At 43.4% G+C, this 26,746-nt stretch overlaps 1 pseudogene; it reads left to right on the forward strand.

Annotated features, from left to right (window-relative positions):
* The first annotated feature begins 2,895 nt into the window (after positions 1–2,895).
* LOC129827611 (CRACD-like protein) lies at positions 2,896–26,149 on the forward strand (annotated as a pseudogene).
* The last annotated feature ends 597 nt before the right edge of the window (positions 26,150–26,746 follow it).

Raw genomic sequence — 26,746 nt, forward strand, 5'->3', positions numbered from 1 at the left:
AATGCTGTTCACTATTGCCAAGTACCTCAACTCCTCCACAGAGTTGAGCGCATAGGCTACTAGAGTTTAAAAAAAAAGTTTTTTTTAATGAACCTCTGACTGAGTCCCTTTACATGATTCTTAAATGTACATTTTAAACCCTTACCATGTACCTATGTTTGACCTCTGTTGTTACATGCCTTTGTTTGCTGAAATCCATACTTTTGAATAAAACCTTAATCAAACACAACCACCGACTCAGCAAGAAAAATAAATGGTTCCAATCGTTTTTCCACCATTCATTTTTCCGATAGGGGATTTTTAGAAACACTTAAAATAAGGTCTGTGTCTCATGTAGGCTTACCCTGGCGTGACGTTTTGATTACCATTAGTTTTTCTAACAATGATATATGGCATTATTTCTGACCATAATGGCATGAAGAAAGCCTATTGGCTTTGGCAGCTGACCCACAACGTTTTTAATAGGGGTCAGTTCTCAACCACACCCATTCGACCAGTAGGACCAACCAGATTGAGACATGGCACTAATTCCATGTTTTCAATAGAGGATATGCTAAGAGCACAACACTTAAAACATTTTTTTTAAAGCACAATTAGTTGATTATCACCATGCAATTAAACCCTTCAGATAAATACCTTCTCATGTGCCCTTAAGGCCCACACATGCTGTGCAGCAAATGATTTGGAATGGAAGGAATGCCTTGTGAAAACAGTAACAACTGTAGGTTAAAGGCAGACTAGAGGGCCTTTAGCAGTAAAACCCAGCAGGATCCCTTTTCATGTGGAGAGTGGGAGAGCAGAGTGGGTCGCTTCAAGGGTCAGCTCTAAAAGGTTTCCAGCACCATGAGAAGATAACCAGGCCAGACAGAGAGGAGAACTGTGTGTTGTTGCTGCTGTATAGACATCCCTGTCTGTCCGTGACACATTCAGCCTCAGCCTCCCACCCAGCATGGCTAGCTCCCCAGCTCAGTTCTACAGTATGTTTTTGTTATTTACAGTTCTGCTGCATACATGGCCTTAATTAGAGTTGATTAGAGCCAGAGAGATCGCTGCTCGTTGAAGATGTGTTCCAGATGTGAGCAGGAATTCCGAGTGCTTTGTAAAGAAAAGAAACAGTACTCTGCAGGGGTTAACTAAAGAAACCTGAGTCAGAGCAAACTGTTGAGGGGATGAGGGATTCAAGAGAACAGGGGGAAAAGGGCCTCCTGCTCAATCATGGGCAAATATTTAATTCTTCAAAATTCAACTTTATATAAGTAACTATAGTTGAAAACAGTATGTTATTTTACTCTGAATTTAAACTACAGTATCTTGGTAAACCACAAAATTGAGGACAATCACAATGCTTGATATTTGCATTTGCACTGAGAAATGATCTCCTGAACTAACTCCAATTTACATACTGTCCTTCTCACCATCGTTAGCTGCTTTACTTTCTCCGTTCTGAGCAAACGTGGGTTTCTGAGGGGGCAGTTTAAAATGGTTCAGGAAATACCACAAAAAAATCAAGGAGTAAAACTGACAGACATTGCTCTTAGTTTTAAAACAGAGGGATATATGTGTTTTTGAAATTAGTCCACATATAGTTTGTATGAATTGAGATTTCCCATGTCTGATAATCTACTCTGTGTTTGGTAGTCTGCCTGGATGTTTCAATACTAAGATGATGGCTGCTTGTGATTGCTGTCGGTGTATAGAAGACACCAGATTGTATACATTGAGTTGAGTCTAAGCTAAGTCTATTGATTCTAGTGATGTATTTGATCAATTATTTGTTATCACTCAAGTCATATTCCTTTGGAATGCCAATAAGTAGAGTAAACGCTATGGTACTGTAAACGCTGTGGTTACTCTCTGTGACAGGCTTCTAATGTGTTTACACTTTCAGGATGAGGGAAATATTTCATTTTGAAATGGAGTCTCAGAGGTCTGGAGCTAATAGAGTTTGAGTGGACTGTTTACGTGAACACATTCTTTATTCCCAGAAAAATGTCTCCACTTGGATAGATTCCAAGCAGATCTGGCCATTTTGGTTGTATTCTGATCCAGCTTTACCAAATCCTTCACAGACCCTGATCTCACATAGAGATGTTCAGTTAAAAACTTTCAGACTGACTTAAGTTATTCATGGGTAAAATGTTGCATTAGTTTCATTTGAATATTGTTGTAGTAAAAGGTTTATTGTTTTGCACAAGTTAGCATTCTGCCATAACATACTTCTGGGCAATTCCATGGTGACAGAATGATGCTGAGACTTAGATTTTTCACTTTAAAATGTCAAACAAAAACCACTGATTGGAAAGTTAAACAAACCATACAACTCTATGCACAAGGACAACTGTTAACAATTCCCACAGAAAAGGTTACAAAAACACATTTTACTTGAACAGTGCAGATGCAAAGTTTGGTAACAGAATGACGGTTTGTGCTGTTTATCTGATAATTAGGCCTTATTATCCAACCTGTGGATCAGTAGCCCATATTGATTTTCTACTTAGTCGTCCATATGAATTGACATCCCAACATGAATGACACAAAGGTTGAACCCATAGGTAGCCATAGTTAGAGGTTAAGATTTAGACATCTGTTGTCTGTGTTGACTCAGACTATATGGTAGGGTGGTACTCTTGGTTGGGCTGTTTTGTTTTTCTGATGGGGATAGGATAGAGTTCCTAGCCAGGACAATCCTCACGTCTCCTCACGACACCCCCTATCTAATTATCACAGAGACACGGGTCAGATCGGCCGGAAGTAAGTTGCCTGGTTGAGACAATAGCTGCAGGCTGCCGCTCGGGATTAGGCTAATGACGGGGGAGGGAGTGGGAGGAGGGAGGTGGAGATGGGTGGGAAAAGTAGCTTGGGGCGGGCTGTTAGTTCACACTAGCGTCCTCCATCTGTAGGCAGGTCACTGGGAGGGAGGGCGGGCAGGTAGCCTCAAAGTTAGCTCTGTGTCTTTATTGTTGTCTTTCTGCTGTTCTGTCTTAATTCATGTACATGAAGAAGAGGGGTGTTTGTGTGTAGTGGACTGGTGGCCTTTAACGTTGCAGTTGGGGCTTGCACAGGGACTCTTCCACTTGTCGCCATCACTCAGACAAGCTGGGAAAGGATGTACAGCCTGCTGTATCTCTTGAACATTCCCAACTAGAAACCATGGCTGGATTTTACGGCTGCTTGCAGGGAAAGAAGTAAGTCTGTTCTCTCTGCTTTTCTGGTTCGACTTGTTTGATATCCTGGCAAGGTATGAAGACAGAGGAAATACATGTATCGCCAGAGCATTTATCTGAAGTGAACATAGTCATGTATGTTATTTGTCCCTGGCAGTCTTCTTAATGTACATGGCGTGTACATGTCTGTCTTTAGAGAAGGGCAATAGTTATGTTCTGATTCTGAACCCTAATATTAGGACACAGTAGGCCCGCATTGATTCTGCAAGTCATAATATATGAATAAATAGTTAATTTTTGTAACTAGCCTCGTGGACTAGATTGTAAATGCACTGTATAGGGGCTGTTCTTTCGCAGTGTTAAAGAACCATCTCCCCCTTTATCCCTCCGTCTCAAGACATTAAAAAGACAATAAAAGCTTTACTGACCCCTCACTCAGTTCATTGATAAAATGTGAGAGAGAGCCAGGCAGCCTTTTTTTAACTGTGAACTGACCCACTTAACAGTAAGTCAGCCTGAAAGGGATCAGCTCTTCTCCCCCAGAGTGAGTAACTGACTGCCACGGTTTATTCACATCCATCCACATCCCAAACATCCATTTCATGGTTTGTGTCTGTCAGCTGTCCCAACTAAGTTCCTCTTAGCAGCAGTCTGGCTAAGTAATGGCTTTCATGTGACATCTTGTACACAGACTGAGTTAGAAATGGAGAACGTATGATATGCAGTATGGATGAGTACAAAACATAACATGCTAGTGTAAACAGCTTGGCTCAGATATGTGGAACACCTGCACCGTTTCACATGGTTCTCGTTTAAACACTCATCCTTCCTTGATATTGGACCGTAAAGCCTCACTTTTTCCAGATGGAACTTGTCTGATCTGGTTTAATCCTTCTTGTCCTACAGAACAGGGGTAAGGAAGGCTGCGTTGAGCTATGCTATACTACTAACACCAAAATGTTTATTTTTCCTCTTGTTGGATTAATATGTTCAAGCTAGATTAATGCATTCACACATGTTAAGCCCTGTTGCACACAACATCATGTGAGCGCAACACACAGAATGTCTTTCTTGCTACACACAACTCGTATTTGGGACAGATGTGTAGCCTAACCCTTCCGTACTGAATGCACCCTTGATACAACTTGTAAATTCAATAAGCTTTTTTTCAAAGTCAGACTTATTCACTCCTCTCATTTAGAAAGAGTGAGGAGAGGAAATTCCATGGGTTTGTGGCTCTGGTTCAACACAAACATTAATGTATGTGAGGTTTTACTCAACAGCTGAAAAAAACTTTGAAAACTAAAAACTGTGCTGTGATGAGATGAGCAGACTATCCACTTTGGGTATGCAGCCTCATATATGGGGGCTCCACCCAATGAAAAGTGTTAACTCAGCATAGCAGAGAATGGTGGGTTGAACCTCCAATAAAAAAGACAGCACATCCTTCCTTGATATCCTGAAAGTCCACCCATTGTAACTACTCTAGGAGTCCTTCCTTCCAGGCAGCTGTGCCCTGCAGTAGCTTTGTCCTGGGTACTGTGCTTCTCCTGTTAAGTTTCATTGGAGCTCCTGTTTGGTTGCTGTGATCATCTTGTATGTTCTGGGGAATCGATGGTTTACCCAGATTGCATTCATCTTTATGTAGGGCTACTGGCCTACTACACCCACTACTAACGAACTACACTGCACATCATCTACGGTGCCTTCGGAAAGTATTCAGACCCCTTGACTTTGTCCACATTTTGTTACGTTACAGCCTTATTCTAAAATATATATTTTTTTATTCACCCATCAATCTATACACAATACCACATAATGACAAAGCAAAAACATTATTAAACCCTGAAATCTTACATTTACATAAGTATTCTGACCCTTTACTCAGTAACTTGTTGAAGCACCTTTGGCAGCGATTACAGCCTCAAGTCTTCTTGGGTATGACACTACAAGCTTGGCACACCTGTATTTGAAGAGTTTCTCCCATTCTTCTCTGCAGATCCTCTCAAGCTTTGTCAGGTTGGATGGGGAGCTTCTCTGCGCAGCTATTTTCAGGTCTCTCCAGAGATGTTTGATTGGGTTCAAGTTCGGGCTCTGGCTGGCCACTCAAGGACATTCAGAGACTTGTCCTGAAGCCACTCCTGCATTGTCTTGGCTGTGTGCTTAGGGTCGTTGTCCTGTTGGAAGGTGAACCTTCACCCCAGTCTGAGGTTCTGAGCGCTCTGAAGCAGGTTTTCATCAAGGATCTCTCTTTGCTCCTTTCATCTTCCCCTCGATCCTGACTAGCCTCCCAGTCCCTGCCGCTGAAAAACATTCCCAGAGCATGATGCTGCCCCCACCATGCTTCATCGTAGGGATGGTGCCAGGTTTCCTCCAGACATGCCAAATATGCAGGCCAAAGAGTTCAATCTTGGTTTCATCAGACCAGAGAATCTTATTTCTCATGGTCTGAGAGTCTTTAGGTGCCTTTTGGCAAACTCCAAGCGGGCTGTCATGTGCCTTTTACGGAGGAGTGGCTTCCGTCTGGCCACTCTACCATAAAGGCTTGATTGGTGGAGTGCTGCAGAGATGGTTGTCCTTCTGGAAGTTTCTCCCATCTCCACAAAGGAACATCGGGTTCTTGGTCACCTCCCTGACCAAGGCCCTTCTCCCACGATTGCTCAGTTTGGCCGGGCGGGCAGCTCGCTTTGTCATTATTGGGTATTGTGTGTAGATTAATGAGGAAGGCTGTAACGTAAGAAAATATGGAAAAAGTCAAGGGGTCTGAATACTTTCTGAATGCACTGTATATCTGTCCTCAGTGTTCCATGCTCCACAGGCTATGTGTATAATTTAGACTGTCAGAGGACTCTTGCGCCAGTTAAAATTTAAAGGCATACCTGTATAAACTACCAAACAGAATGGCCAGTATCATTGCTTGGCACTACTGCTAACAATATTCACATGGAGCGTTTTATTTTTTACCTTTAAATAACATGCATAAAAACCTTGGCGTTTCTGAGAATTTTTGTGTTCAACATAACTGAGTGGAATGTGTTGTGTACCGTCCCTACTTAAGATAATGTAATTACTTATTTAACCCAGTTGATGGTTTACACTGTTACATAGGCATATTAGTCTATATTGGATTGACTTTAGATATGGTTTGAAATAAAATGTGAACTCCTACAAACTCCCTATTTCCTTTTCCACAAATATTCGAAGTATCCTGGATGTTGAGAAGAATACGGTCTCCGAGGAGACTGTGGAGCTTCAATCACACTATATGTTCTGCACAGCATAGGTGGATTTATGGAGACTTAGACCAGAAGGCAGTCTACTGACTGCTGAAGAGTGTGTGAACCTTAGAATCAAGGTGTTGTCTGTCTCGTACACCTTGCTAGTTGCTTGATTGCATAACATAGGTGACTCCTCGCATCTGGCTCTGAAATAGGGGTTCGCCCAGTACTGAAATAGGGGTTCGCCCAGTACTGAAATAGGGGATCGCCCAGTACTGAAATAGGGGATCGCCCAGTACTGAAAAAGGGGATCGCCCAGTACAAAAACAATACACAAACCTGGCTGTGTCTTGGAACTGGCCGACTCAACTGTTGAACTCCCTGTGATCAAATACTTTCTCATCTTCTAAATAATGGTTTTGTTTATCTAACAAGCTCTTTTGTTCTCATAATGTAATACTGCTCCTTCCCACCAACTCTCTTCCCTTTCAACCCCTGAAAAGTTAAGACATGAAACAGAGGCCGTCATCGCTGCTGGTCAGTATTGGAGTCAGTCCAAGGTCAGTCCATTAGTCCAGCTGAACTCTCCTGCCCCTGAACCATGTTGCCCCACTGCGTCGTGCGTACTCAGTTGTGTTCTCTCCTTTTCTAGAGGATGTTCCTCTGTGGAAGCAGAGCTGTGTGACTGGGGTTGGTCACATGGTCAGACCCTGGGAGGTTATGGTTCATAGGCTAGCTGTGACAACAACCCCAGGCTGCATTCTCCCCAGAATGCTCTCTGTTGGTCACAAGAACAAGTAGTACTCCTTCCCATGGTCTACTCTATACAGATCCCCAGTCTCTCTCTTATTATCCCCTAGTCTTAATCGACTGTGTGTGATGTGTCTGTGTGTTTGTGTTTGTGTTGTAGATGTCTTTGTATTGGTATTGGTGGTGGGGGTTTCAGTCACACATTGTCTCCCTTAGTATTGGTGGTGGGGGTTTCAGTCACACATTGTTTCCCTTGGTATTGGTGGTGGGGGGTTTCAGTCACACAATGTCTCCCTTGGTATTGGTGGTGGGGGGTTTCAGTCACACATTGTCTCCCTTGGTATTGGTGGTGGGGGGTTTCAGTCACACAATGTCTCCCTTGGTATTGGTGGTGGGGGGTTTCAGTCACACATTGTCTCCCTTGGTATTGGTGGTGGGGGGTTTCAGTCACACATTGTCTCCCTTGGTATTGGTGGTGGGGGTTTCAGTCACACAATGTCTCCCTTGGTATTGGTGGTGGGGGGTTTCAGTCACACATTGTCACCCTTGGTATTGGTAGTGGGGGTTTTCAGTCACACATTGTCTCCCTTGGTATTGGTGGTGGGGGTTTTCAGTCTGTATCTCTGAAGTGTTATTTCTCTGTGAAGCAGGTAACATTTACTCAGAGATACAGAGGAAATGAAGAGGCAGATTGGATCTCTTTCTCTCTCAATTCAAAGGGCTGACAAACATTGTGGAATGTTTCAACTCACTAAAATAATACTTACAATGTTTATATAATATATTTAGGTCAGTAAAGTTACTACTAGACAACACATTGTCTGAGAAACTGAACTTTTTCTCAGGTGCTTTCTGTTAAGAGTAGTTATGAAAACTGTTATGAAAACCATTCTAACAGAAAACACCTGAGAGAAGCGTCAGTTTCTCAGACAATGTGTTGTCTAGTAGTAACTTTAGCTAGTCTGGAGTGGGACTGTCTGTTGTACTGTTTGGTACAAACGTTGTCAGGGGAACAGGGAAGCCAGTTGGAATGTATGTTTATTTATAACTGTCAAGGGTTTGTAAATGGTTGAAATAAACAAATTAAACTAATGTAATCAAATGTTTTTGTGGCACTGAGAAAGACCTACAGTTAGGAGTTCAACATATGATATTCTCACAGCTGGAATAATGAAGTTGCCATGTGTTTATTGATTATTGAAGAATATTTCAGATACAGAAGGCACATGTTTTATCTCACACAAGGAACATTCTGTTCTTATTGAACAACAATGACGTGGATGGGGTAGTCTCAGGCTGAGTTGAATAGCTTCAACATATTGGGACAGGGCCTTGGACTTCAGCAGGGATGTAACTGTAGATGTTACGTAACAGCAGACACAGGAGGCTCCCAGCAGCTTATGTCACACCAGGAAGCGGAGTCCAGTACGCACTGCAGCTGCTTATTCCCATGAGACAGTACTGCCTTTGAATTTTCTCAGCTGGGTTTATATTTATTCTCTGACTGCCTCAGGTATTTGTACTACACTGCTGGGTGTAAAGATTACACGTTTTAGTATTGTAACTTCTAATCCTTTCGTTCACTCTTTCTGTTGGGTGTTCCTTGTTCTTATAATCATCACATCCAGACTTAAGATAATGTGGAAATCAACAAGTCAATCCTAAGATATTATATTGGAGAATTCTTCATTATGACCGCCCCCGAGACATGGATATAGATTTTGACAAACATAGCCGCTCTGAGCACATCAGGTTCTTGACAGAGTTGGCAGGAAGCCATATAGGCAGAGGAGGTAATTACCTTATTAACGGAGTAACTCGTTTTGCATGTGCGGTCGAAATCCAAATTGCCTCCACATCCTGTTTAGCCATTCCGTGGGGCCAGAGGTTGAGACTAGCTGTCACTGACCGCTGATGGCTTCCTCCTGCTGGGTCGTCATGGCGTGTCTGAGGCTATCCTGCTGGGAGCTCCAGACCAACGCTAGCTCCAGCCCCAGGCAGCCCCCTCCAGTAATCTGCCCCAGGCACAGGCTGCTTATCTCAGCCTCATCCTGTGACATGACAGGGCGGTGTCACTGAGGGCATTGTAGTAGAGAGAGATTGGTAGGCTGAGACCATCCCTGATCTCTCCTTATATAGAGAGCAGGGTTATGGATGTGGTTGTTGCCCTCAGTGGAGACGCACACAGCTGAGTTAAAGTAAATAGGGATGAATGAAATACAGTCCCTGATTGAATCTACATTGTACTCAGCCCAAACTGACTGTGGTCTCATTATTAGTTGCCCAAATCCCTGGAAGGCTCCCCTCTATAAGAGAGTTAATTATCTCTCCCTCTGCTCCATAGTTAATGGCTCTCTCCCTCTGCTCCATAGTTAATGGCTCTCTCCCTTTGCTCCATAGTCAATGGCTCTCTCCCTCTGCTCCATAGTCAATGGCTCTCTCCCTCTGCTCCATAGTCAATGGCTCGCTCCCTCTGCTCCATAGTCAATGGCTCTCTCCCTCTGCTCCATAGTCAATGGCTATGATTTGTACCCTGAGCTGACAAGGTACAAATCTGTCGTTCTCCTCCTGAACAAGGCAGTTAACCCACTGTTCCTAGGCCGTCATTGTAAATAAGAATTTGTTCTCAACTGACTTGCCTGGTTAAATAAAGGTAAAAGAAATTACTCTCTCCCTCTGCTCCTTAGTCAATGACTCTCTCCCTCCCAGCAGTGACTGCAGTATCATGGCCTCTGGACCATCAGATGTGTTGACCAACCAGGATCCAGCAGACACCACCGAAGAGTGCACAGGTAAACCCATACTTTAACTAATTGCTAGCCCTTTAAAGGGGCTCTTCACTTTTCTCTGGTCATGGAACTCTGTCTGTCTGTGGTAGTGCTATGGTCAATGTGTGACAGCAGATCCTATCTGATCAGATTTACAGTATCCAATCTGTGGATCTATGCCTCCCCTGAAGATTTGTGTCTGAGAAGCCTTGTGGTTCATTGCAAGTTGCAGTGAGATGATTTTATCATGATGAGAATCCCTCCACAAGATCCATGCTAAAGTATCAGTGTTTCTTCTAGACCAGTGTGCTATTATCTCTTTATTGCAGAGAGCACTGGGCTTCAGGGAGGATCAGGTCAAGCTTAAGAAGGAGATTTTCTTACAGTTTTATTGGCAGAAAATGAAGTACAAAAAATATATCTCATCAGCTCCCATAAGAACATATTTTCCCACTCTCTGTCTGCCAACCCTTCCCCCTGCTGTGATGCGCTCTGGGAACAAGGAAGTTGGGATCTGCAAGGTCAGGCTGGGAACCGTCTCTTCAGGAATAGCTCCCACTGACAAGGGGAATAATCTACTCTATCAGATTTAATTTCTAAAGTGGAGCACGGAGGGCGAAGTCCATTTAAAATAAATAATTTGTCAATGGCTGGCGGTGTGCTGGCTGGCGGTGGGCCTGGGGATAATTTGGAATACACTGATGGGTGGCTGCCCCATGGCAGTATCCTCGTGGTGACCTGGGAGGGTAGTGGGGGACAGGGGTGAATATTCCAAGGAGTTCATCTTCAATCAAGATAGTAGTTCTTTGTGTACTACAGACTAGGTCTTGGTCATGACTCTTCCCAAGATTTTTAGATTTCTAATATACAGTTTATTAGGTACAACCATCTAATACTCCCGAGTGGCTCAGCGGTCTACGGTACTGCCTCTCAGTGCTTGAGTCGTCACTACTGACACCCTGATTCAAATCCAGGCTGTATCACAACCGGCTGTGATTGGGAGTCCCATAGGGTGGCGCACAATTGGCCCAGCGTCGTCCAGGTTTGGCCGGTGTAGGCCGTCATTGTAAATAAGAATTTGTTCTTAAATTCTTTGGTATAGGGGGCAGCATTTTCACTTTTGGATGAATTTCGTGCCCATAGGGAACTGCCTCCTACTCTGTCCCACATGCTAATATATGCATAGTATTATTACTATTGGATGGAAAACACTCTGCAGTTTCTAAAACTGTTTGAATAATGTCTGTGAGTATAACAGAACTCATATGGCAGGCAAAAACCTGAGAAAAAATCCAAACAGGAAGTGAAAAATCTGAGAGTGGTCGTTGTTAAGGTCATCGCCTATTCAATTCCCTGTAATATATGGATCTGTTTGCACTTCATACGCCTTCCACTAGATGTCAACAGTCAGTAGAACCTGGAATGAAGCTTATGCTGTGTTGTGGGACCGGATGGGAGGGGAATGAGTCAGTGGTCTGGCAGATTTGCCAGTTCTTGGTCGCGCGCTTTCCTCATTATATCGTCTTGCGTTCCATTACTTATAGAGACTGAAGGAATGCTCCGGTTGGAACCGTATTGGATATAAATGATAACAACATCCTGAAGATTGATTCTCTACCTACTTTGACCAGTTTATTCGACCTGGAATATAACTTTTTGAAGTTTTTGTCCGACGTTTGCCTGCATCTGCGCGAGCGTTTGGACACGTGCACTACACATGCTAGTAAAATTAGCTAATTGGACATAAGTAATGGACATTATCGAACAAAACAACGATTTATTGTGGAACTAGGATTCCTGGCACTGCATTCTGATGAAGATAATCAAAGGTAAGGGAATATCTATGATGTAATTTCATATTTCTGTTGTCTCCAACATGGCGGAGAAATGTTGTTACTGTCTGAGCGCCGTCTCAGATTATTGCATGGTGTGCTTTTTACGTAAATGTAAAAAAAAATCTGACACAGCGTTTGCATTAGGAACAAGTGTATCTTTAATTATATGTAAAACATGTATCTTTCATCAATTATATGTAAAACAGTATTTCTGTTATTTGACGTGGCTCTCTGTAATTACTCCGGATATTTCGGAGGCATTTCTGAACATGGCGCCAATGTAAACCGAGATTTGTGGATATAAATATGCACATTATCGAACAAAACATAAATGTATTGTGTAACATGATGTCATATGAGTGTCATCTGATGAAGATGTTCAAAGGTTAGTGATTAATTTTATCTCTATTTCTGTTTTTTGTTACGACTATCTATTGCTGGGAAAATGGCTATGTTTTTCTGTGGCTATGTACTGAGCTAACATAATTGTTTGGTGTGCTTTCCCCGTAAATCCTTTTTGAAATCAGACATGTTGGCTGGATTCACAACATGTGTAGCTTTAATTTGGTGTCTTTCATGTGTGATTTCATGAAAGATTGATTTTTATAGTAATATATTTGAATTTGGCGTGCTACATTTTTTCTGGATTTTGGCCAAGTGGGACGCTACCGTCCCAGCTATCCTAGAGAGGTGTTTAACTGACTTGCCTAGTTAAATAAAGGTTCAATAAATAAAATATTTTTTTCATAAAAGTTCCGCGTCGGACCCCACTTTGCCTCCAGAACAGGCTGAATTCTTCAGGGCATGGATTCTACAAGGTGTCGGAAACATTAGTTGCTGAATTGGTATCAAGGGACCTAACGTGTCCCAGGAAAATATTCCCCACACCAGTATACCACCGCCACCAGCCTGTACGAGGCAGGATGGGTCCATGGACTCATGCTGCTTACACCAAATCCTGACTCTGCCATCAGCATGACGCAACAGGAACCGGAATTTTGTCGAACCAGGCAATGTTTTTCCACTCATCAATTGTCCAGTGTTGGTGATTGCGTACCCACTGGAGACACTTCTTGTTTTTAGCTGATAGGAGTGGAACCTAGTGTGGTCGTCCTCTGGTAATAGCTGATCCGTGACAAGGACTGACGAATTGTGCGTTCCGAGATGCCGTTCCTACACACCAATGTTGTACTGCATCATTATTTGTTTGTTTGTGGTCTGCTTGTTAGCTTGCATGATTCTTTCCATTCTCCTTCCACCTCTCTCATCAACAAGCTTTTTATTTGGCGCACCTGCTCGGTAAACACTAGACACTTTTGTGCTTGAAAAGTCCAGGCACCGACGATCATACAACGCTCAGTTGCTTAGGTCACTCGTTTTTCCCATTCTAACGTTCAATCGAACAGTAACTGAATGCCTCGATGTCTGTCTACCTGCTTTATATAGCAAGCCACGGCCACGTGACTCACTGTCTGTAGGAGCAATACATTTTCATGAACGGGGTGGTGTACCTAACAATAAACTGAGCAGTGAGTGTATATTATAGTAATATGTCAATTAGCAGACGCCTTTATCCAAAGTGACTTAGTCATGTGTGCATACATTTTCCGTATGGATGGTCCCGGGAATAGACCACCTACCCTGGCGTTACAAGCGCCATGCTATACCAACTGAGCTACAAAGGACCACGTTTACCTGGGATAACAGTTTGTAATAGGTTTAACATCAGCTCAAGGGGAGTAAGTTGTGGTTGGGTATGGCATTGCTCTCCAGATCAACAAGGAAATTCAGTGTGTCAGAAAGTTTCTGTTTCTGTTTATCTCCTGTTTATCTCCTGGTTTATCTCTGTTTATCTCCTGGTCATGCATCTCCTTCATGTGTCCCATCTAGGCCTACATTTTGCCTGTTTGACAAAAAGACCTCTCTGGACAAAATGTCTTCATGTTTACGTTTTCAGCTATATGTACAGTATGCATCCAAAATATCTAGTACCTCTCCTATTGGGATGGAGTTTTCCATTAACTTTTCCAGACATACTGAATGGGCCAGTTTAAAGTGTGTGATCATACCAGCTCTAGGCCTTGTCTACAGTTGGATCTCAAGTGTTTTCCAGAGCATGTGAGCCAGTCACGGGATAGTGTGGCTTTATATATAAATAGTCTCTCACTAGCAAGCTTCAATCCTCCAAGCAGCACTCACTCTTTAATCAGACGATTGCATTCCTGGCTGCTGAAGGTCTCCATCCGAGGATTGTTCACGTTGCAGTCATCCCCTCCCAAATATTGGCTACATTTCTATGGATCCAACTAACTTGACCTTCTCTTTTAAGAATTGGCCATTCTGCTTTGTTTCTGGTTATGCTGCTACTTTGGCGTAATCGACATATTGTTTCTAAAATTTGTTGATGTGTTGTATTCATGAGCTGTAGGCACCACCCGTATCACCCAGCAAATGTCTCAGATCTTGGCCTGCTATTATTCTCAACAAAGGGAGAGGGAGTTTACACTCACACAAAAAACCCTTGAAGTAGTTATAAAGAGGTGTTGAGAATTTCCACTGTGGTGCTAATATCACTGGAACAGTGGGAGTATTTTTACTATCTCATTAATGCTACCTGGGTTTTTATTTTTATTTTTATTTCACCTTTATTTAACCAGGTAGGCAAATTGAGAACACGTTCTCATTTACAATTGCGACCTGGCCAAGATAAAGCAAAGCAGTTCGACACATACAACAACACATAGTTACACATGGAGTAGAACAAACATACAGTCAATAATACAGTGAAAAATAAGTCTATATACAATGTGAGCAAGTGAGGTGAGATAAGGGAGGTGAAGGCAAACAAAATATATATATAAATAAATAAAAATATAAAAAAGGCCATGGTGGCGAAGTAAATACAATAAAGCAAGTAAAAAACACTGGTTTATGACCAGCAGGGTAACTACTCTCACTTGAGTTCACATGAGGGAATAGTTACATTTCAAATAATGATTGAGGTTCGTTACAAAGCTTTCAGTTAGGTAGTCTTATTTGTTCAGTGGTGGAAAGATGTGAAGGAAAATGGTGAAAAAGAATATGATTAAAAACTGGTGAAAACTGGTAGTGAAGGAATAGGTCCCATTTGTTAACTGGAGATGAATAACCTCTGCCATGCTCTATTCTTGATGTGATCTTCAATGTAGGCAAGAAGAAGTCCAAGTTCCAGACCTTCAAGAACTTATTTTCTAAGAAGAAGAGAAAGGAGGCCGCTGCTCCTGCCAGGGGGGACAGTGGGTTGAAGTGTAGCCAGTCTAGTGACAATGTCAACGCCCCCGAACCTGCACTTCTCATCCTCTCTGAGAAAGACGAGGGCTCTGGGTAAGATCCTTTTCTTTTCACAATACAGGCGATTTAATTTTATTCCCAAGGAACAAATGCGTCATTGAATTTCTACCGAGTAGTGTGAAGTCTCCTCTACATACGTTTACAACTTTAAAGGTACATATTTGTCCTAATTTAGAGTGGACTGCTGGAAATTAACGTTCTGCCTACCACTTAGTCACCTGAATAATAAACCCAGTCTTCTCCGCTCATTCTAGATCTTAGTGAATTTTTATTCATTAAGCATGCAGCCTTATAGGCTACCTGCTACAGATTTCTTCCCCAGGGTCTACGTCCCAAATGGCTCCCTATTTGGTGCACTACGTTTGACCAGGGTTCATAGGGTTCTGGTCAAAATGTAGTGCACCATACAGGGAGTAGGGTGCCATTTGGGACACAAGCAGTGCTAGGGACTTGTCATTTCTGCTCCTTAGGTTTTTCTACAAACTTTATTAGACTTAGTCCTACATGATTGAATGGAGATGACCCAGCCACTGCCTAACTGCCACTGCCTAGAGGCGCAAATGTTCTGATCTGTCATCTTTTCTATTTCTTTCTTTCAAAGGTCAAAAATAAATATGGGTAATAAGGCTCTGTCACATGACAGTGTCTTTGTCTCTGAATCTCCTTTGTCAGAGGTGACTGAGGGTCTGGGAGTCTCTCAGGACAGCATCCATGGGAAAGTCAAGTCTCTACAGGTGGGTAGTAGAGCCTCTGTCCTATTCCTCCATACTGGGACTGGCTGCAATATGACCTATTGTAGCTATGGTCCTATACTTTACTATCTCCGACATTCAGGTGTCTTCATCGGTATTAGCGTTGCCACTCCGTCTGTAGAACCTGGGGATAAAATTAGCCCGTCTGGTCATAAGCCGGTTAGATTGGGCGCTATCTAGCCAAGGCTCATCCTTAGTTGTCACCTGTTCTAGACAGCATCCCACCGAAGGTCAGAGTGTACGTACAGAAGCACAATACAGCTAGTGTTGGCTAGGCACAACAACATGCTAGAACAAGGAGGAGATAATCGAGAGAGAGACTTGGCTGGTGTTGTTCAGTCATTTTGGAGAAGGATAGGGATTCTAAAGCCTTGGAGGAAGCAGACCTGAGACTGTGTCCTAGGGAGCAGCTGAGCTCATACTAATAGAGTTTTTGTTCAGTTTGTGTGTCTGTGGTACCGCTTTCTTTCACCACACACAGTCTATTTCTCAGCTAGAGTGAACCTATTACTTCTTTAACTCACTTTCACTTATCATTCCACGTTGAGAAGAGTTCTCTACCACTGGGTTGGATTATATATATATTTTGTTTGCCTTCACCTCCCTTATCTCACCTCACTTGCTCATATTGTATATAGACTTATTTTTCACTTTATTATTGACTGTATGTTTGTTTTACTCCATGTGTAACTATGTGTTGTTGTATGTGTCGAACTGCTTTGCTTTATCTTGGCCAGGTCGCAATTGTAAATGAGAACATGTTCTCAATTTGCCTACCTGGTTAAATAAAGGTGAAATAAAAATAAATAAATAAATAGCATGGTCTTGGAGAACACTTGGTCTGACAGGAAAAGCCACTCTGCTTAGTACACTAATCCTGCACACACATCATGATAGCCACTCCCTATGAACACATAAAAATACTGAAAAAACTTGAACATTTACATTTAAGTCATTTAGCAGACGCTCTTATCCAGAGCGACTTACAAATTGGAAAGTTCATACATATTCATCCTGGTCCCCCCGTGGGGAATGAACCCACAACCCTGGCGTTGCAAGCGCCATGCTCTACCAACTGAGCCACACGGGACCACGTGTGGAAAATAGCTGATAAGAGGGGCTGATAAGTATGTTATTCGCCTGCAGCTCCAGCTGAAACAATCAGGCTCTCCTCCGTCTCTGTTGAAACAGGCCATCAGGCTCGCCTCCGTCTCTGTTGAAACAGGTCATCAGGCGAGGCTCTCCTCTGTCTCTGTTGAAACAGGTCATCAGGCTCTCCTCCGTCTCTGTTGAAACAGGCCATCAGGCTCGCCTCCGTCTCTGTTGAAACAGGTCATCAGGCGAGGCTCTCCTCCGTCTCTGTTGAAACAGGTCATCAGGCTCTCCTCCGTCTCTGTTGAAACCGGTCATCAGGCTAGGATCTTCTCCGTCTCTGTTGAAACAGGTCATCAGGCGAGGGTCTCCTCCGTCTCTGTTGAAACAGGTCATCAGGCGAGGGTCTCCTCCGTCTCTGTTGAAACAGGTCATCAGGCTAGGTTCTCCTCCGTCTCTGTTGAAACAGGTCATCAGGCGAGGGTCTCCTCCTTCTCTGTTGAAACAGGCCATCAGGCGAGGCTCTCCTCCGTCTCTGTTGAAACAGGTCATCAGGCTCTCCTCCGTCTCTGTTGAAACAGGTCATCAGGCTAGGATCTTCTCCGTCTCTGTTGAAACAGGCCATCAGGCGAGGCTCTCCTCCGTCTCTGTTGAAACAGGTCATCAGGCTCTCCTCCTTCTCTGTTGAAACAGGTCATCAGGCTAGGCTCTCCTCCGTCTCTGTGTGTGAAGAAGATGGATGACGCAGGGACTCTTTCAGAGGATGACGGCCTGCCCTGCAGCCCACCAGAGTACTCCACCCTGCACACTGTCCTGGCTGGGGTGTCCCACAGGGTACGCATCATTATGCAGTCAGGACTGGCATAGTATTCATGGGGTCTGTGGGGTCAACTTCATGTTAGCGATCATTGCACCAGATTAGCTACGTAGCTAATTCCTGTCTTCAGTCCCTATTATAATTGTGTGGTATGTACTACGTGACTGCAGTCACACAATTCCTGGCACATACAATACATACCACACATTCATGCTTCATGAAAGCTACCAAGAGGATGACTCCAAGAGGAAAGCTACCAAGAGGATGACTCCATGCAGTCATGCTTACTTATACAGCACAGGAGAGGAGGGGAGGATGGGGGGAGGATGGCTCAGAATAATGCCTGGAATGCAGTGAATGGCATTAAAACATATGGAAACCATGTGTTTGATACCATTCCAGGAATTCCGTTCCAGCCATTACAATGAGCCCGTCCTCCCCAATTAAGGTAAGGTGCCCCCAGCCACATGTGGTCTACAGATCTATTACTGCCAATCATCCTTTTTCTAACTGCGTTGTCTCTCATCCCATCTGTCTCTAATTCCAGTCTTCCAAACCGGTGCAGAGGAACAGCTCCCTGAGTCTGGAAGGGACCGACAGTGATGAAGACCAGGTAATAACCAGTTATCCATGTCTCTAGTTTACTACTTTGTTATGCGCTTCCTGTTCAGTGGACACGGTGAACAATCCTCCTGATCATTTGATCACCATGACCAATCAGAAGATGAGTGGGTTATTTTGTCATTTGATTTTAAGAATAATAAATGAATGTCCTCCAGACGAATTACATGAGTTGATGTCTCAGAGCACATCTTTATTTTGATAAAGTATGAAAGCTGTGTGTCTTTTGATAAAGTATGAAAGCTGTGTGTCTTTTGATAAAGTATGAAAGCTGTGTGTCTTTTGATGAGGTATGAAAGCTGTGTGTCTTTTGATAAAGTATGAAAGCTGTGTGTCTTTTGATGAGGTATGAAAGCTGTGTGTCTTTTGATAAAGTATGAAAGCTGTGTGTCTTTTGATGAGGTATGAAAGCTGTGTGTCTTTTGATGAGGTATGAAAGCTGTGTGTCTTTTGATGAGGTATGAAAGCTGTGTGTCTTTTGATGAGGTATGAAAGCTGTGTGTCTTTTGATAAAGTATGAAAGCTGTGTTTCTTTTGATAAAGTATGAAAGCTGTGTGTCTTTTGATGAGGTATGAAAGCTGTGTGTCTTTTGATAAGGTATGAAAGCTGTGTGTCTTTTGATGAGGTATGAAAGCTGTGTGTCTTTTGATAAAGTATGAAAGCTGTGTGTCTTTTGATGAGGTATGAAAGCTGTGTGTCTTTTGATAAAGTATGAAAGCTGTGTGTCTTTTGATGAGGTATGAAAGCTGTGTGTCTTTTGATGAGGTATGAAAGCTGTGTGTCTTGATAAAGTATGAAAGCTGTGTGTCTTTTGATAAAGTATGAAAGCTGTGTGTCTTTTGATGAGGTATGAAAGCTGTGTGTCTTTTGATAAAGTATGAAAGCTGTGTGTCTTTTGATGAGGTATGAAAGCTGTGTGTCTTTTGATGAGGTATGAAAGCTGTGTGTCTTTTGATGAGGTATGAAAGCTGTGTGTCTTTTGATGAGGTATGAAAGCTGTGTGTCTTTTGATAAAGTATGAAAGCTGTGTTTCTTTTGATAAAGTATGAAAGCTGTGTGTCTTTTGATGAGGTATGAAAGCTGTGTGTCTTTTGATAAGGTATGAAAGCTGTGTGTCTTTTGATGAGGTATGAAAGCTGTGTGTCTTTTGATAAAGTATGAAAGCTGTGTGTCTTTTGATGAGGTATGAAAGCTGTGTGTCTTTTGATAAAGTATGAAAGCTGTGTGTCTTTTGATGAGGTATGAAAGCTGTGTGTCTTTTGATGAGGTATGAAAGCTGTGTGTCTTGATAAAGTATGAAAGCTGTGTGTCTTTTGATAAAGTATGAAAGCTGTGTGTCTTTTGATAAAGTATGAAAGCTGTGTGTCTTTTGATGAGGTATGAAAGCTGTGTGTCTTTTGATGAGGTATGAAAGCTTTCATGTCAGATGCAGTGTTGAGCAATAGGAGTGAATCAGGATGGAGACATTGTTGAGCTTCATACATCCACAATATGTAGATCAGGGATGGGCAACTGATGGTCCGGGGTGCAATTTCAAAGTTTGGTTGTGCATCACCAGTCACTCAATTAGCCCATGTCAGCAAAAAAATGTCAGATTGGTAAGTTAGTCTAGCGGCCAGCTATCTAAACTTGTAGTAGGCATGGTCAATTTACCGACCGGGCAGGGGCCCATTGATCATCAGTTATCCTATTAAAACGGCAGATATTTTCCTCCACACTATGGCAAAATGTGTAGAATTGCACAGCTTCTATTATTTTTCTATCAATGATGGTAGACCATTTTTCTCTTCAGCTGTCTTTTCCACATAGCCATGAGTTTATCAGGAGGTCAGAAGGGAGTGGAAAACCTCCAGAGTACCTGACTCCATTCAGCATTTTAAAATCTAATTTTGTTTGTCACATGCTTTGTAAACAACCGGTGTAGACTAACAATAAAATGCTAACAGATCCTTCCCAACAATGCAGAGAGAAATAATATAAAAATAATAACACAAGGAATAAATCCACAATGAGTAACGATTGGCTATATACACATGGTACCAGTACCAATGGATGTACAGGGATATCAGGTAGTTGAGATAGCTATGGACATATAGGAAGGGATAAAGTCTTAACTGCTGCCTTGTGGGATGTCAGAAAGATCGGGGATAGTCCCATAGGCACATAAAACTGGACTACTATCTTACTATATGTGATTTTCAGAAGCTACTGACTGTTCATCCTCAATGACACACACACACACACACACAGATGCAGTAGTTTGTGCCTGAACCTCCAAATAGTTGTCATGTGCTTGTGTTTTGCCTTGTTTCAGCTTGACCCAGAGCTGTAACAAGCTAGAAGATGGTTTTTCAAGCCATAAGAGGGAGCGTGCTGTTGGTTTTACCTCCTCTGTGTGCAGTGAGCACCACTGATAAGCCCAGCACAAATCTTTAGTTGAAGATGTTGACCTGACAGTAATAATGCTGCATGTCATTCTACTGCTCTGTTTCTGCAGGATGTATTGTTTAACTAGGAGAGAGGAAGGTGGGGGGGGGGGGGGGGTGATTTTGTGTCTCCTGTGTGGTCTGAATTCCTTCCAATGGTTTTATCTTGCATTCAGACTGTCTGCTACAAATGGGGACATAACACAACTCTCACAGGAGGCCCTGCCAAGTTAAGCTCTGGTTATAGTCTGGCTATAGTACAAACACAACATTAATTTACTATATATCTAATGATCTAATCCACTCTGCTGGTTACAATAACAAACACAACATGAATTTACTATATATCTAATGATCTATTCCACTCTGCTGGTTACAATAACAAACACAACATGAATTTACTATATATCTAATGATCTAATCCACTCTGCTGGTTACAATAACAAACACAATACATTTAATTCACTATATTTCTAATGATCTAACCCACTCTGCTGGTTACAATAACAAACACAATGCATTTAATTCACTATATATCTAATGATCTAACCCACTCTGCTGGTTACACAGGGCAAATACACTGTTATGCCCATAATGGGAGCAATCCTGTTTGGTAATATGTTCATGTTTGTGTTAAATCTGTATAGTATATACCAGATAGCTATTTATCCTAAGCATCCATTTTTAGTATGAAAGCAAGATCAGAGGTGGCCCATTGGCGTCTTCTTTTGAGCTCACTATTCCTCACTTTCGGATTGACAGGTTGTCATATCAGATCACTTAAAGTAAGTCAGGGTGTCACTGAAGGGTCATTCACCCTCCTGTCTCCCGTCCATCTCTTTACCTTTTAGGGTGAATTGCTGTCAGAAACAGTAGATTAGACCTACATTCCAGTGGTCTGAGAGCAGAGGCCTGTATTTGTTCAGCTAATGTATGGGGGAGCCATGCAGAAAAATGCCAGGATGTAGGTCTGCCTGGGACTTCAGTGGCTGGGTATTTTTAGCTGCTGAGTGGTCTTGATAATGGCATCCCTGACATTGTTTATCCAGCTGATTAGAAAGTCAGTCCTCCCTCTGGTTGACATTGTTTCTCCAGCTGTTTAGACAGTCAGTCACCCTCTGTTTGACATTGTTTCTCCAGCTGTTTAGACAGTCAGTCCTCCCTCTGTTTGACATTGTTTCTCCAGCTGTTTAGACAGTCAGTCCTCCCTCTGTTTGACATTGTTTCTCCAGCTGTTTAGACAGTCAGTCCTCCCTCTTTTTGTCTGAATGCTTTTCCTTCGTCTTGAGTAGGAGACTGAGCCATGTCTCAGGATAGGGTTCATCTGTATCAGGAGTACCACAATACAGCATTTTTTAATCTGTTTAGCTGGTATCTGGCATCAGCAGAAAGTTGTGATGTGTGTAGACAGAGATGTCTGAAGACATTGAGGTTGTAATAATTGTATTTACTGTATCATGTATCATGTGTAGATGTCCTGTGAGACAGGCTCCAGATCGGTCAGTCCCCTGGTCTTCCTGCCTGTAGACTTCAGCCAGCCTGCCAGTCCCATGGGTTGCCTGGACAACACTGCCGCTCGTCACCGCCTGGCTGTCCGACACAAGGCCTGTGCCAAGACGAGGAAACCCACCACTGTAAGATATACCCATCCCCTTCCAACACAACCATTCGCTCCACTTCCCTAGCCAACACACCCCCACCACCCCCTGTTCCACGCCGAGCCTAACTCTGATCACTAGAGCAGAACCCCTCAAAAAATCTATCCAATGAGCCAAGAGAGTCCAGCCCATGTAGCCCAAACACAACGCACCAGCCTGCCATCAGTGTGCGTGGCTCACGAGTCTACGAGATCTGTGTAAAACATGTCCATATGACTGAAGCTGAAAAGCTTAATGATCTTTAAATGAACTGTATTGTTGTTAAGATGAAATGACTCTTCTCTGTTCAGAGGGTTGATGGCAGGGCTGAGGGAGAATCATTCCAGGTGGAAAGACAGAATTGTATCATTCCAGAATCTGTGGAGGAGGATGAGGAGGAAGGTAATATAAATTATCCTTATCACAGTAACATTACACAGATATACAAAAGCGTAAATATGAGTAAAATATCAGAAAGATGATAATTCTTACCCAATACAATGACTGATGACAGGATAATGATATAGGAACTTAGTTGGGCTCTGCTCTGACGTAGTTATGTATGCTCCAGATGTGAAATGTGAGCAGGCTGGTGTTGCGGAGGAGGAGGAGGAGGAGGAGGAGGAGGAGCAGACAGATGGGGTCGTGGTGTCCCAGCAGGCCGAGCGGTCAGCCCCAGATGAAGAGGATAAGCAGGGTGTCCAACAGGAAGTGTCTCATGCTCAGGATGCCCCCTCCCTCTCCATACAGAATGACTCTGACTCTGAGGAATGTCTTTCAGGCCAGGCTGAGGTTCCAGCTCCCCGGCTCCAGACCGCCCCACTGCTTGGCTCCCTGAAGTCTCTGGAGCCCCCTGCTGGAGATGACTTCCTCCTGTCCCCTCCTGGGTGTAAGGTGGCTGTGGAGGGAGGCTCTCTACTCCAGGAGGTGCTGAGCTCCCTCAAGGGTCCACTGACATCTGTCCTGGGGCTGGAGACAGAGGCTGTGCTCGTGGAGGTGAATATGGAGGGGTCAGAGGCTGAGAGCAGGGTGGATGAGCTGGCATTGAACCCACAGGAAGAAGCGTGTCTCCCCAGTGATGGACCGGACTGCTCAGCAGAGCCCCGAGAGGAGGTGGAGGGTGAGCCTTATGAATCTGAGGAGGAGTTAGTGGTGGAACATTTCCATCCAAAGGAGGAAGAGGAAGATGCAGAGGAAATCAACCCTGAGTACTTAACCAAAGAAGATCAGGACATGCCTTCAGTGGAAAAGGAGGAAGAGGAGAGGGGGTAGAGGAGAAGGAAACAGAGGAGGTTGTGGAAGATGAGAGGAGGGAAGAGGAGGTCAAAATGGAGCCAGTCTCAGATGTGCCAGTGCAGACAGCCTTATTGGAGCCAGGGGAGGAAGATGATGTAACGCCAACCTCTGTGGAGAATGATTTCCAGCAGGTTCCAGACAGAGACCCTGAGACAGCTTGTGAGAGCCCTGAGTGCACCACTGAACTGTCTGACCAAACAGTCACAGACCAAGCCTGTCTCCCCCAGCTGCCAAACAGCAGTACACCTCCTCCAGAGTCCCTGGACAAGCCTGAGGCCCCTGCACACACCACACAGGACCAGGAAGAGCCCAGTGTAACAACTGACCAGCCCTGTATAACCAGTCCCAGTGCAGCCGCCGGCCCGGAGCAGAGCCCCCAGGAGCACTGCAGGGGACCAACTGCCACCGAGGATCCTGGGAAACCATCTGGTGGTTCTGAACATAATAGACCCAGGTACACCATTGCCCCTGCCTGGCAAAGGTTGGCTACCAAAGAGCTAACCTCCCCTTCTCCATCTCCCTCGGTCACTGTGCCTGGGGCTATGGAAGGAAAAAGAGACCCCCCAAGTGGAGTGGAGCCACTTAGCCCTGTGGGGGCTGATGTCCCTGCTAGTCCCATCCCAACACAGAGCTCCACAGCACCCATCATGTCACCTGAAGACACTCCTCCTGCAGCCCAGGAGGAAGAGACCCCTGAGAATCTGTTTGGTGTCAGGCTTAGGAAGACCTCTGTGGGTATGCTTCGCTTAGGCTCAGAGAGTGAAACTCCTCCTACATCCCCAGCACACTCACTTCCCATAGAGCCACAGAGGGGCTCGTTCACTGAACCACAGCCAAACAGCAAACCTGCCCTGCCTAGAAAGCCCTCAGAGCTGGATGGTATGGTCAAGCCAAAGAGAATACCAGGTACTAAAACCATCTTAGTCACCATCACACCAGTCAGTGTTTACAGACATGTGTGCTAGTTGGCATATCCTTCACTTGCAAGGTCATCTTTGTTTATATCTATTTTACAATGTTGAACTTAAGACTTCAGATGACAAAACATTTAGCCTGTATATGTTATAGGAATATGGACTCCTGCTGTTCTAACTTTGGACTAACAATTCATACTGAAACAGGTCCATGAGTGCTGTTGAGAGCCGACTTATTGAGAGCTGTCTAAACATAGACTCATTAACACCAAGGAGAGATTCCTCCATATGACTATTTAGAGCAACAAATTAGCTGGAATTCTATTGCTTTTCTACATTTTGCCTTTCATTCATTCGCACCTCTATCTTCCACTTGCACTCCAAAAAAAATCATTATGCCAAATGAAGTTACCAGGCCGCTCCTATATATTCAACACCAGTTGAAGACATTTCTCCTGTGTTCTTTCGTTTCAGATCTGTCTGGGGGTCGAGAGCCTAGTGGGGGACCTGGTGGGGGATCTCAATCGCCAAGCTGGATCTCAGTGGCCAGACAAAAGCAGAGGATCTTAAAAGAGAACTCATTGGAGGAAACCACGGATAACAAAGTCCCTGCAGAGATGGTAGGGATGGTGCATATTGTTTCATGTGTTCTTTTGTTTACCGAGAAGCCTACTGTTTGAGAGAGGAAAACAGTTGATGCGTCAATCAATCCATCCATTCATTTATTCATCCAGTCCTCACACTTGAGCAAAATACATATTTTTGATCTTGTGCACACTGGGCAGCTCTTTATCATTTATTTTGACGCAATGACTAGATGTTTTGTGACTGGCTATAAAGTTGTATAGGTTCAATTTACTTTGTTATATTGGAATGAATAAGCACATTATTCAATCTCTTCACAAAACCTATATTTCCAGGAGGAGCTTAACAGAAAAAAAAACATTCATACATTGACAAGGCCTGTCAACAAAGACCAAGCCAAGCCTCCAGGATCTCCTGTTAAAGGTTAGACTCATCAGTATCCCACTCTACCACAAATGCATCGCTTTCTAATTTAAGTGTTTTCATTGTTCTCACAAGTGTGATTGATCTACTGCTGCCCCCTTGTGGACCACACCTGCAAATAGAATGTTCCCATTTATAATGACTACCACTAATCTTCAAGTACATGCCTGAAATAAGACAACAACAAAAATATTATAGGCAATTTTGATAAAAATGTACTTTGTGGTGGGACTACTTTTTTGGGGACAATGCTAAATGTGATTGTATCTTTAAGATGTTCTCTGCTCGTTGTCCATAGTGTTGTGTTCCCTGGAGATCTCCAAGCCTGTCGTGGTTGAGAAGGAAGGGAAGAGAGCCCTGGCTCACCCAGCCCCTACAGCCCTGGCTCAAGACGAGCCCCCGTGGTTGGCCCTTGCTAAGAAGAAGGCCAAAGCCTGGAGCGAGATGCCCCAGATAGTGCAGTGAAGATGGGCCAAACCATCCGTCCGCTGATGGATCAGAAGGCATTTGCACACCCAGAGTATAACTTTTGTTTTCTACTTCTTCTGCTGTTCTAATACCTTCAAGCTTCTGATTGGTCAGACACTGAAACCCTCAAATCACACGCTGCAGTGAAAGGAGTGAGTTGGGAATTGGGCCAAATGAGTAAAGGTTTTGAATTATTGATTGATACGGCATACAATTGGATTCAGTTGACATGATATGTCTTTAAGTAAGACAGACCAATGACTAAATGAGTTATTTGTTTTAATTTCTTAACTGACAATGTCAGTCTGTATGAGGGGAGGTTCAGGTGTGTCAAAACCTTAAACCTAGCCTTGATCTTTGATTTGGGGATGAATAAGCATGGATGGAAAGAAAGAGATGAAGGTTTCTTCTTTTTATTTATTAAATCTCTCATGTTTGATGTATTTTATTTTTTGTATTACCTTTAAACGTGTGTACATGACTTGTACATAAAATGTGCGGTAATGAACAAAGGCTGTTTCTCTTTGTCATCTGAACTCAAGAACAGTAAAATACAAGGAAGTTACATCTGACAGTTGCTCCTCTTTGTACCCACTGACAATCGAGCTGACAAATATAGTGCATCACAGATAGATCTTCTTTTTTTTTA

This window comes from Salvelinus fontinalis, chromosome 29 (assembly GCF_029448725.1).
Source record: "Salvelinus fontinalis isolate EN_2023a chromosome 29, ASM2944872v1, whole genome shotgun sequence".
In the NCBI taxonomy this organism is placed as follows: Eukaryota; Metazoa; Chordata; class Actinopteri; order Salmoniformes; family Salmonidae; genus Salvelinus; species Salvelinus fontinalis.